Here is a 14,036-nt window from a genome sequence, read left to right as displayed (position 1 = left end):
CCCCTAGGCATCCCTAAACTATTATTGTAGGGAAAAAAAGTCTGAATGAGTAAAATAAGGAGTTTGTAGTCTTGAACAGCCTTTGAAGAGTTACAAATAAAATAACCACTCCTCTTTTCTGACCTTCAGTTTGACAATGTGGTAGATGCATTCAACTGTCTACAAATCTTTAATATGAGCATAAGCCATTTTAATATGGATTCTCAAATGTCTAAATTTGAAGCATTGTAAGAGCCTGGTGGATAAGAAAATTAATTTTCTTTGGAAATATATATTTAAATACATATAATGATAATTTAAAATTCTTCGAACACATACTCTTTGTCTTGGATTGCACGGGAATATATTTTTTGTATGCTTACTTAACCCTTGCAATAATCCTGTAAGGGAATTCTTATCCTCATTTCTCAGATAAGGAAATTGAAGTACAGGGAAGTTAACTAATTTGCTAAGGTCACATTGCTAAGGAGAGGAAGGACCAGGGTATGAACCTTGTTCCACTTAACTCCAAAATCCTATTTTAATCGTGATGAAATGCTGACTATTTAGAGACACACCATCCTCACAGATACCTACGGGGTGGCAATATGGTGTCAAGATTCAGCATATTGAGGCTCTGGGCTCAGTCTGCCTGAGACAAAACTCTCACCTCTGCCACTTACTAGCTGTATGGTATCAGGTAAGTACTCAGGATGTATCTAGTAGGTGCTAGATAAATATTAGATCTTATTGTTTTCAGAATACGTAGCATTGGAGCAGGAGGTCACTGCAAGGAGGGAGTCATAGGAGTCATGTCAGAGAAATTGGGAGACAAGTATACAAATCCTGTAGGATTTTGAAGGCCATTGTAAGGACTTTGGCCTTTACTTTGGATGTAATAAAAAGACACGAGAGAATTCTAACAAGAGAAGTGTCAGGATCTAACTAGGTTTTCTTGACTGCTCTGGCTGCTGGATGGAAATACACTGCAGGAGGGCAAAAGTAAAAGCAGGGAGACCAGTTAGTATCTCTTGCAGAAATCCAAGAGAGAAATACCAGTGGTTTAGACCAGAATGATAACAACAAAGTCAAGAAAAAAGTGGTTAGATTATGCAATCATAGGATTTATTGATATATTGGATATGAAGAATGACAGAAGAAAGAATATTTAAAAATGACTAACGTTCTAGCTTGAGCACCTGAAAGATCAAGATTAATGACTTCAATAATTAATAACTAATAATATTAATAATTAATGCCTTTGATAATTTCATTTCTTATAGCTAAAATTAATTCTACTCCTGGATTTTCTCTATACTGGTAAATGTGCTAAGGATTAAATAAAGACCACCAACTGACTCTTCTAGACAAAGGATATGAGACAAATCTTTTAATAAATTGTCTGGCTTTCTGATTCCACAATCTCATTGTTCTGTTAATAAAAGAACCAATGACTTGACGAGTTACAGAGGGATAGGTGTCTAGAACACAAGGAGAGGCCATCATGAGGCGTACCTTGATCTATTATGTGAGTAAAAGATCTGTTAAACTCCGAGGTAGAAGTATGAAATATTGTTGAATCTCTCTTCACATTAGTTAAGCAGTCTGGAAAGATCCCATTGTTTCCTTGTCCTTTTCATGTATTCAAGGTCCAATCTTGACCAGTAGAGAATTCTCGTCTTCTATCTAAGCCAAAGCTTTCATATCTCACATCACCAGCTGGCTCCACCCAAGTGTGTGGAAGTGTGTGCACCTGCCATCAGCATATCACCCCACAATCTTAGGTAAACTCCCTCATGGCCTGGACACTACCAGGGCAGCTGAAGCCTGGCTCCTTCAAAGCATCCCTTAGCCCAAAAAGAAGCTTCTACATTCTTACCACACCTCAGTGGTAAGATTTTTCTGTGTGTGCCACCACCTTCTCCCCGGTTTTCTTTGCTTTTGTTCAGGCTCAGAGTGGATCAGCAAGTTCACTGACCAAGCAGATGTCAGAAGAAGGGAAATGCAGCCTAGCAGGGATCTTCGATCTGTATGGTGATGATTCCCTTGGATAGTCTTTCTCTGGCTTAGACTTGTGGGGATCACAACATTCCTGATGACCCGGATCTCCCTGAATCTTCCTCTGCTTTTTTTTTTCCTACCTTTTATTTTTTAATAGTCTGGTATGGAATTTGGGTACTAACAGTTGGATGGAGATATCAAAATTAGCCCATAGGCCAGTAAATATTAAACTCTGAGGGAGAGTGGGCTAGCCTCTACTATTGCCAGCTCTCTTCAGAACAGGGGACACATAGAATTTCTTTGTCTGTAGCTTTAGGTCCAAGTTAGTAGTTTAAAGGCTATAATAATAATAATAATAATAATTTTAAAAATCCCACTCATATCCAACTACATATATTTAAAATTCTGAAAACTTCCCAAATGGTGTTACTGAAAACAGATACTCCCAAGAGTGAGTAGGCAAATAGCTGTATTACTTAGACCCACTACAAGAGGTGATTTGTGGAGAGTAATTTGAAAAACCAGTGTTCAGTAGTCCTTTGATCACACACTCACACACACAAAAAAAATACACACACATGGCATCACCACTCTCATGTTCAAGGATATAGCAGAATGAACATATCCGTTCCTTGCAAAATGGGTATGCCATGGTCCCAAAATGGAAGACGTGAAAACATTTGCAAACTACTGAAATCTGGACACAGCCTGTTGGGTGAGACTTGGTCATTAATGATCAGAATTTTACAGTTGCCCCCACCCTCCAGCTGACCCCTGGATTGGTAGGCAGCCAGGATCACAGCTACAGGGAGTACAATCAGATGTGTATTTAAGATCTGGTTCTAGTGATTCCTCACCTTCTTCTTCTTTTTTTTTTTTTTTAAAGTTTCTATGTATTTATTCATGAGAGACACAGAGAGAGGCAGAGACACAAGCAGAGGGAGAAGCAGGCTCCATGCAGGGAGCCCGACGTAGGACTGGATCCCAGGACCCTGGGATCACGCCTTCGGCTGAAGGCAGATGCTCAACCACTGAGCCACCCAGGTGTCTCCTCCCCTTCTCTTTCTACAGAGGGAAGCCCATTTGGCTCAAAAAGTGGTTCCCTATTGGGATTCTTTCTAATTGTTGTTTTACTCTGATTGGCTACTCTCATTATCTGTCCTTTATCTGTCCTTGTTTTGTCACCAAATTGTATGTAAGTGAAGCATCCTTGTAAGTTGATTTGAGTCCTTGTTTAGGAAATAAGAGTTCCAAATACTGAGACAGAGTTGCTGGTCTTCCCCTGTACTCCACAGGAGCTAACTGTAGGCTCAGCCCCAGTAAGCAAGAAAGGAGGCCTTTTTTCTCGCTTTGTTTACTTTGAATAAGTAGTTCCTGATCTGTGCTTCTTTGAGTGTAGTTCTTGGTAGCAATGCTTCCTAGAAATGCTGGACCCCCTGAGTAAGCATTGTTTAACATGACACATTCGCACTGACAAACAATCAACGTGCCAAATACTTCTTTCCTGCAATATGCATCTCCAGAAAAGTCTGATCGTGTATCTAAAATAATTAGATTTTGTTCAGTAATCAAACTCAATCAAATGAATTCTGTGTGAACTACTTTTATTCCCACGATGAGAAATGTGTGTCATATCCTCTGTAAATTTGCATATTTTTCCATAAACCTAAAACCAATCAATTTTGAAGAGTTATGATAATATAAAGAATCCGAGGCAATTACATGTCTTTTAAACAGGGATTCTAAATGCATTTCACTGCTGGTATTCATGTAGTAAAGTAGTCAAAACTTCTTTAACCCTTTTCATGACATCTCAATTAAGCTGTAATGATTGAGGCTCAAGACATTTCTTAGGATTAATGACCGGCTGGGAAAGTGGATGGCCTGAGGTGAAGCCAAGGACCATTAATTCCCTCTGGTCATTAATCCCCCAGGAAATGCCTTAGGCCTGGCTTGATATTAGCATTACAGGCTGCAAATATACTGCTGAATTTCCTGATTGGTTTTAAAATAATTTATTAAGATGTCATATTTTAATTTCTGCCCTGTATACTCAACATTTCCAAATTTTCATTCCTGGGTTTTCATCCTACCATGTCAATTGCAGGGACATAATAGAAATGGTTTCATTGGTCATATTGTACATTTTCTTTGAAACAGTCAAAACATGTTAAGGTTATTTTTGAAACTGAAGTTCCAAATGGACATTTGTCCTTGTGATGCTGTTTGCTAGTGAAAATCTGGGCCACGACAGTAAATGGTATTTATTCAAGTATGTGTGGGGAATGTTCTATCTGCTATCACCTAAGTTTATGAAAGGTGTTGAACCCTTCCTCTATCTTTGCTTGATGTCAATTGCATATAAATCCGCCTTTAATTACAAACAGAATATCCAAACTTCAGTCTTTTGTTAGAAAATAATAGAAACTTGGTCATAGGTCATAGAAATAATATTTATGGGAATTGTCTAAAACATGTGCGTTCATCCATTCGTCCAGACACTTAAGTTTCTTTTTTTTTTTAATTTTTTTAAAATTTTTATTTATTTATGATAGTCACAGAGAGAGAGAGAGAGAGGCAGAGACATAGGCAGAGGGAGAAGCAGGCTCCATGCACCGGGAGTCCGATGTGGGATTCGATCCTGGGTCTCCAGGATCACGCCCTGGGCCAAAGGCAGGCGCCAAACCGCTGCACCACCCAGGGATCCCTCTTAAGTTTCTTTCTAAATAATGAGACATTGAAGTTTGGAGTAGAATTGCTTTTCCTGAACTGTACTGTAGGGTTATCCCTCTATTAAATTTGAGAATGTTTATTTTTTAGAAAATCTAACAAAACTGGTTTTTACCACCGGCATGCTGTCAGACATTGCTTATTACATTGCGGGGTCCTCTTATGAGGACCAGGAGAAAATTTTGAGACTTCGTATCAGAAACACCTGGAATTAACCCAAGCAGTCAGTGTCTTTTTACCTGTTGGAAACCAAGAAACTTGCAGCTGATCTTGTTTCTCTGGTCTGGCTGCTAGAAGGCATGAAGTGAAAATTGCAAGATGGAGCTGACAAAATTCTTAGAGCAATCTTGGGCACAATCTTTACTTTGGACTTTGTTTTACCCTCTCTTCCCCTAGTTCATCTTCTTCTCTTATTTACCCTCAAGTCCGATGGTGATGTATCTTTGTCAGCTCCTGCTAATTCTGTTCAGACTAAGATGGGATATAAGGAACTAGTTAATTAATTAATTAGTTAGTTAAGTAATTATTAACTGCACCGAGCAACGAGCCTTTCCCTCCTCCCCAGTGCAATGCCCACTTGCACTCACTCCTGACCTGCCGTCTCGTCTTCCTGTGACGTGCCTTCAGCCAGCCCATCCGCCTCACGATGCCTGGCAGGGCAAACCTGGAGGGAGTCCCCAGGCAGCCTCACGGTACCTGAAGGTAGAAGTCCCCGGGCTCTCTCCCATCTGGTCACCAATTCAGCGAAATAAGTACCCTGGTTCCCCACTGCTCAAAATTACTGTTAATCGTTGAAAGATACTTTTTTTTTTTGAAAGATACTTTTTATAACAAATCATTGCTTCTATCTTTTCAAATAAATCTCTGTTAACTAAAGTTTTCTACGGTAGAGTATCTACTTAAAATTGTACATTTCTAAGAACCATAATCCACCTGGTAACACAAATGTCAAGTATAAATAGTTGCTTATTAAGTTCTACTTATATTAAAACATTAGTAAAGAGTGTTTCTTAATGGGGGGGGAGGAGGAGTACTAAAAATAAATTAGATAAAGGACAACTAGATTCCACCGCCCACTCCAGAAAAGAGCAATGACCCCTTCAGGGGCAATCTGGAGACTCTGATTTGGCCAAGGGACATTATCATGCAAAGGACAAGGACTGTCTGTCCATCTCTCCAGCTACCTACTTCTCTTTCTCCATCCATATATTTGATCATTGCCATGACATCCTTGAGTAAATTGAAGGTCAACTCAGGAAATGCAACTTGGACTTACTGATCCGAGCCGCGAAATGACAACACGAGGTCGGAAGTCTGTCCTCAGATCAATGCCGCATGTGTGTGTGTTCCTGAAGCACATGGTATACGCTGGGTCTGTCTGGCAGAAACATTTGTGCTTAAAATACAGCCTGACAGTTCCCCGCCATCTTGCAAAACAGTGTGGCTTATTTAGAACAAATCTGTTATGACTGACCAAGAAAGATGCATGTGTGTTTCTGAGCCTCTTCCTATGAATAGGCAAAAGGACCATCTGGGCACGTGGCATTTACACATCTTTGAGCAAAGTTAGCATTTCTGCCTCTCAGTGAAATCCATCTCCCAGGGACTCTGTGGGTTTGTGATGCTTCCTGTAGAATGGAGGAGGAAAACAAATGCACTTCAGTAAAACAGAAGTATCTTTTTTTTTTCATCTGTCATAGCCACAGTTTGATAGTATCTGTATTTCATTTTCACTTCGGAATATCACAAGAGGGAGAAATGGCAGGAAGCAAGTTGCTTCCACATGGTTGTGAAAGAGAGTTGTTATATTTGGTTGCTCTCTGTGGCACATCTCCGTGAAAAAAAAAAAAAAAAATCTAGCTACCATCCTGGTGGTGGGGGGAAAAAGAAGTAAGTCTTTATCTTCTACTGAGAAAAATTATTGCTAAAATAATATGGGTGATCATGGTGACATTTCCTCTTTGTGCATCTATATTAAAAATCAATCTGACATACGATCCAGACAAATACTTATGTTTATCATAAAACACCTATTTTATTTGGCAATGCAGAATACTCAGAGAAAATATGGATTAGACTCAATTATTTTGTAATTAAAAGTTATTAAGGTCCAGGGACGCCTGAGTGGCTCAGTGGTTGTTTGTCTGTCTTTGGCTTCTAGTGTGACCCCGGGGTCCCGGGATCGAGTCCCACATCGGGCTCCCCGCAGGGAGCCTGCTTCTCCCTCTGCCTGGGTCTCTGCCTCTCTCTCTGTCTCTCATGAATAAATAAATAAAATCTTAGAAAAAAATTAATAAGGTCCAAAAACTTTCTAATATTTCTAATATTAAGGAATTCAAGGCACTTTGCTTGGTCATAGAACAGCGTGATTTTTAAGGAAAATCTGCCAAAATTTATACAGCCAAACAAATTATTGGCCATTGCTAGGAATATTTATTTTACTCAGAATATTTTGTATTTTCTCTTTAAAAATGACTTTCTAACATATGGTTGATTATTTTCACTGTCCTTGAGAGAAACATTTCTTTCATCCTAGGATAATGAATTAATTTAGAAGAGAGCCAAACTTAAACAAGTATACTAAAAAGAAGGGTGGTTAACTGGGAATTTACATTCTTGGTTAAAGGAAGTGTGTGAATATAAAACAATGAGGCTGATCTCAAATGTCCTTTCAATTCTAAAATTTGACATGACATCCCCTCTCTGAGATAATCTCTTGCAACTTGCAAATTCAGAGAGCAATTCTAAAAGAGGAGTGCCAAAATGTTTTAGTGCAATGGCAACACTGTTAAATTTCATGGAGAGCTTCCTGAGGGTGCCATTTTGAAAGACAATCACATGTTGTCACACACGATTGTTGAGAAAAATTGTCAGTCCCATTGCTTTCTAGTCACATATTTTACTTAAGCTTTACTTGTTTTCCTTCTATGAACTGAAATCCTGAATGGACTAAATTGTTGCCAAATCTAACATCTTTTAATTCAAAACAACTTCCCCTTAGTCCTTCTTTTCCTCTTTGTTTCTGTAGTCCCTCCCATGGTCTAGGTCAGGGGTCAGCCATTTGAGGGGGGTCAGATATTAAATACATTCGACTTTCTGGGCCAACAGGCAAGATCAAGAATATAATGCAGGTACTTATATAACTAGAGAATAAAGTCTTGACCTGTTCTCCCAGTTTGTCTGGAATGTGTGTTGCAAGTAGTAGGGATGCTCTGTGACTGGTTTCTATCTAAAGAAGACTTTCTCAGGATGATGAAAGACTAAACTAATGGGGAGGAGCCCAGCAGGTAGTACAGTAGGTGGCTGCCATGGTCATTTTTACTGTCTGTCCCAGTGAAATCCAGATCTAGTGCAGCCTTCTCAACTTGGGCTGTTGCCCAGGGAACAGGTCACTCACTAGACTGAGTTTGCCATTTTGTGCTTACCATTTGCCAATAGCAGAGTGTCACCTTCAATGTGAAGGTGACAATTGGCACAGACCTTGAGTGGTAGCAAGGTGTGACTGGGGAGACAGTTGTTGGGTATGGAAAAGGAATGGGGAAGGATTTCCCCTATGCCTTCCACCTGAACCTTGGTCTCCATGACTCTTAGTGCTAGCTTGCTGGGATATGCCCAGAGATAGTACAAAAGCAGGCAGCAGGCCAGATTTAGCCCACTCACAATTTGTCAACCCATGGTTTACAGACTCGCTTGTCTCCAATCCTGGTTTTACTAATTCCCAAGAAGGGTTCCTCTCTCTGAGAAATAGTCTTTTCTACAGAAAATAGATAATAGGCATAAAAAAAAAATTTACAATCATCCTCAACAATTTGGGGGAGGATGTAGCTGCTATTTCATCCAATGAATTATCTATATGTTTATCCCACATCCTTCCTTTAGCAGTTCCTCATAAGGTCCCAATTCTCTTCATGAATAATGGGGTCTAGGCAGACTCTTAGGTGGTTCTCCATTCCTTTCCTAGTGACTTCTGTGGTTTATAATGGGGGCCAGCAAACTACAGCCTGTGGGACAAAACCAGTCACCCCCTCCCCATTTTTGTATGGCCCACGGCTAAGAAAGATTTTTTTACATTTTTATGTGGTTGGAAAGAAATCAAAAGAAAAATACTATTTGTGACACATGAGAATTTATGAAATTCAAATTTCAATGTCCATAAATAAAGTTTTATTGGAACATAGCCATGCTTACTCATTTACATATTATCTATGGCTGCTTTGCACTAAACGACAGAGTTGAGTAGTTGCGACAGAGACCGTATGGCCTGCAAAGCCTAAAATATTTACTATCTGGCCCTTTACAGAAAAAAAAAATTGCCAACTACTTGCTTAGCGTATGGCTCTGAAATCAGACTGTGTTCAAATCCCTTCTCACCATTTTTAGTACTGGGTCCTCCTGGACAGTTTACCTAACCTCTCCTTACATCAGTTCCTCCATCTACGAAACAGGGACATAGCAACACTTAGTTCATAAATCGATGTGAAGAAGAGCTGCATTTATCTCTGGAAGCAACTTAGACCAGAGACATTCAATAAATGTTAGCTTTTTAAAAAAAATATTATTTATTCATGCATGAAAGACACACAGAGAGAGGAGAGACATAGGCAGAGGGAGAAGTAGGCTCCCTGCGAGCTGGATGCAGGACTGGATCCCAGAACCCCGGGATCTCGCCCTGAGCCAAAGGCAGCCACTCAAGCACTGGGCCACCCAGGTGCCTAATGTCATCTTCTTTATTGTGCTTCTCTGAAATTGGATCTTATTTATATAAATACACATAATAATGAAACAAGTATGGTTTTCCACCTATAAACAGCAATCAGATCCCAAAACGTTGAAGTTTTCACATGGAGTGCAGTGGTATTTTATACATTAATAAGAAACACTTAGTTGCCACTATATATTTGTATAGGGCCGTGAAAGGCAACATGACTCCTTCTAGAAGCTGTCAGTATACTGAGGGAGCAAAGTTCCAACGTGTGAAACAGACATACCTTTAAAAGATGACTTTATCAACAATTTTAGAAAATATACATTTTTCCTACTACTTTATTTTCTTTAAAGATTCTATTTATTTATTTGACCGAGCATAGCACGAGCAGGCTTCCCACTGAGCAGAGAGCCCTGCATGGGGCTTGATCCCAGGACCCTGGGATCATGACCTGAGCCAAAGGCAGACACTGAGGCACCCAGTCATCCCTCCCTACTACTTTAATAGCAGCTCTGTATATTAAATTATCATGAAATATTCTATTATTGAACTTAATAATAAACAAAATCAACAAACAGAAATCAGTTGCATTTCTATACGTTAACAACAAACTGTCTGATAGAGAAATTAAGAAAGCAAACAATCCCATTTACAGTTGCATCAAAAAAAAAATATCCCACTCAGGAATGAATCTAACCAAAGGGAAAGACCTGTACACTGAAAGCTGTAAGACATTGATGAAGGAGATTGAAGATACATGTAAATGGAAAGACATTCTGTGTTCTTGGATTAGAAGAGTTAATTGTGAAATGTCCATACTATACAAAGCCATCTACAGATTCAATGCAATCTATCAAAATGTCAGTGGCTTTTTCCATGGCAGTAGAAGAAACTATCCTAAAATTTGTATGGAGCCACAAAAGACCATGATTATCCAAAGCTATCCAAAGAAAGAACAGAGTTGTGGTCATCACACTTCCTAATTTCAAGCTATATTACAAAGCCGTAATTACAAAGTTACAAACTAATCAAAGCACTATGGCACTGACAAAAGCACGGGTGCACTGACCAGTGGAACAGAATATAAACCCATACATAAGCCCCCATGTATACAGTCAACTAATTTTTGATAAGGGAGCCCAGAACACACAATGGAGAAAGAATATCCTCTTTAATAATGCTGTTGGGAAAACTGGATAGCAACATGTACAAGAATGAAACTGGACCCCTACCTGACATCACTCCCCAAAATTAACTTGAGCTGGATCAAAGACTTAAATATAATACCTGAATCCATTTAAAACTCCTAGAAGAGAACAGAAAAATGTATCCTTGACATTAATCTTGGCCATAATTTCTCAGATAAGACAGCAAAAACAGCTTCTTCTCCGAGAGAACACCACATGGCAGATGACGCCGGTGCTGCTGGGGGCCCCGGGGGCCCGGGAATGGGAGGCCGGCCGCGGGGGTCGGGGTCGGGGCGGGGCGGGGCCGGGCCGGGGACAAGGAGTGGATCCCCGTCCCCGGCTGGCCGCCGAGTCAAGGACATGAAGATCAAGTCCCTGGAGGAGATCTCTCTCTTTTCTCTACCCATCAAGGAATCTGAGGTCATTGCCTTCTTCTTGGGGGCATCATCCCTTAAGGATGAGGTCTTGAAAATCATGCCCGTGCCAAAGCAGACCCGAGCCGGCCCGCGGACCAGGTTCGAGGCATTTGCTGCCATCGGAGATGACAACGGACACGTGGGTCTGGGCGTCAAGGGCTCCAAGGAGGTAGCCACCGCCATCCGTGGGGCCGTCATCCTGGCCAAGCTTTCCATCGTCCCGAGCGACGAGGCTACTGGGGGAACAAGATCCGCAAGCCCCACACTGTCCCAGGCAAGGTGACTGGTCGCTGTGGTTCTGTGCTGGTGCGTCTCATCCCTGCCCCCAGAGGCCCTGGCATTGTCTCTGCCCCTGTGCCCAAGAAGCTACTGATGATGGCTGGTATTGACGACTGCTACACTTCCCCCAGGGGCTGCACTGCCACCCTGGGGAACTTTGCCAAGGCTACTTTTGATGCATCTCCAAGACCTACAGCTATCTCACCCCTGATCTCTGGGAAGAAACTGTGTTCACCAAGTCTCCCTATCAGGAATTCACTGACCATCTTGTAAAGACCCACACCAGAGTCTCCGTGCGGAGGACCCAGGCTCCAGCTGTGGCTACCACATAGTTTTATACAAGAAAAATAAAAGTGAATTAAAGCTTGTTAAAAAAAAAAAAAAAAGACAGCAAAAACATAAGCAACTAAATCTAAAATAAACAAGTGGGACAACATCAAACTAAACAGCCTCAGCACAGCAAAGGAAACAAGAAATTGAAATGGCAACTTTTAGGGGCAACTGGGTGGCTCAGTCAGTTAAGCATCTACTGTCGGCTCAGGTCATGATCTCAGGGTCCTGGTATGGAGCCCCGAGTTGGGCTCCCTGCTCTGTAGGAATTCTGCTTCTCCCTCTTCCTCTGCCCCTCCCCCTCACTCATGCTCTCTCCCTCACTCTAGCTTGCTCTCTCTCTCAAATAAATAAAATCTTAAAAAAAAATAAAAGGCAACCTTCAGAAAATTTTTACAAATTATATATCTGAGAAAGGATTACTATCCAAAATAAGCAAGGAACTCATACAACTCAATAGCATAAAAGCAAATAATCCAATTAAAAATGGACAAAGGACCAAAATAGACATTTTTCCAGAAAAGACCATACAAATGACCAATAGGTATATGAAGAGGAGCTCAACATCACTAATCACCAAGGAAATGCAAGTCAAAATCACAATAAAATATTACCTCATACCTGCTAGAATGACTATCATCAAGACAAGAAATAGCAAGTGTTGGCAAGGATGTGGAGACATAAGAACCCTTGCACAGGGTTGGTGGGAATGCAAATTGGTACAGCCATGACAGAAAATAGTTTGGCAGTTTCTCAAAAAATTAAAAATTGAACTATAGTGTGATCTAGCAATCTCATTCCTGGGCATACATCCAAAGGAGTTGAAATCAGTATCTCAAAAAGATATCTGCACCCACATTCATTGTAGCATTATTCACAATAGCCAAGGTGAAAACAACCTAAATGTCTTTGACAGATGAATGGATAAAAAAGATATGATATATATGTATACAAAATAAATATACACATAATATATATGGATATATAGAAAATATATGGGGATATGTGTGTGCACATAATACACACATATATATGCACATAGTAGTATATATGTACACATACAATGGAATATTATCCAGCCCTATAAAAGAAGGAAATCTTGTCATTTGCAATAACACAGATGAAACTGGAGGCCATTAGGCCAATAAATAAGTCAGACAGAAAAAGAAGTGTATTGTATGGTATTACATGTGTGGAACCTAAAAATAAAAGGAAATTTCATAGAAACTTTATAGAATGGTAGTTGCCAAAGGCCGGGGGAAGGAGGAATGAGTGATTTAAATCAAAGGGTACAAAACTTTAGTTATAAGAAGAAGTTTTGGGATGGGATGTATAGCATAGTAACTATAGTTAATATGTGCACTGTATCCTTGAAAGTTGCTGAGAGTAGATCTTAAGCCTTCTCACCACACAAACACACAACACACACACAAACACACAAATATATTTGTCAATTATTCCTTAACAAAGTTAAAAAAAAAAGATAACTTTCTCTACCCCAAAAAAAGAAAGCACCCAATTTTTCCTTCTATTTTAGTGGCAACTCAGAATACTGAATTATCTTCAAAGATTCTATTTATTGAGCCTAATGATAGTGCTGAACCACAAGTCATCTTTAGAACCTGCTATTCTTTCCCTTATCAACATTCTTGCTGCCTATAACCTAATGTTCATTAGTCCCACCCATGGGCTGAATGATGCATTGTAAATTAGCCTTTTTTTTCCCTCTCACTGACATCAGAGATTATAAATAGACATGAAATTTCCCAAGGCATTCTAAATGGAAAATATTGTTAATACATAAATTGTAAAACTCTTAATCAAGAAGTCTTGTTTTGAACTCAAAGGTGATCAGAACAGACTTTCCCAATAAGAGAGACCTGACCATCTACTATTTCCACAACCATTTATTGCATAGGACATAGAACCTGAAGCTGAGAAGAAGGCAGATCGCCAATGTACCTGTGCAACTTGTGCCCTTGTGGCTCTGGAATGGTAATAAATAGTTCTGACTTTCTTCTCTCAACTTCCCTTCCATTCCTTCCTGCCAAAAAAATGCAGACTAATCTCCTCAATACCCTGTTTTCAGCAATACATTCTCCTCTTCAAAAAGCTTTGCTTCTCGTTGTGCAAGTGTAAATTCCTTAGCAGGGGGCATTTGAGCTTTTTATGATCCAACCCAAGACTGTGTTACATTTTCTCTTGTTCCTGCATTTCTACCCTTTCACTTTTAAATTCTATGCTTCAGACAAGCCTACCTATTTAGCATCCCACAATCACATCTTTTCTGTCTGCACTTTTAAGTCATTAATAATAAAGACTAAAAGGAAATGAAAATTAGCCAGTATCCAGGGAAAAACTTTTTAAATTTTGACTCTATGGATAAAGCATAAATGGGTTTTTTTTCCG

At 39.9% G+C, this 14,036-nt stretch overlaps 1 pseudogene; it reads left to right on the top strand.

The window, feature by feature from the left end:
• The first annotated feature begins 10,818 nt into the window (after positions 1-10,818).
• Positions 10,819-11,676, top strand: LOC112674646 (40S ribosomal protein S2-like; annotated as a pseudogene).
• The last annotated feature ends 2,360 nt before the right edge of the window (positions 11,677-14,036 follow it).

Source organism: Canis lupus, chromosome 36 (assembly GCF_003254725.2).
Source record: "Canis lupus dingo isolate Sandy chromosome 36, ASM325472v2, whole genome shotgun sequence".
NCBI classification, from domain to species: Eukaryota; Metazoa; Chordata; class Mammalia; order Carnivora; family Canidae; genus Canis; species Canis lupus.
This window is presented reverse-complemented; position numbering and strand designations above follow the sequence as displayed.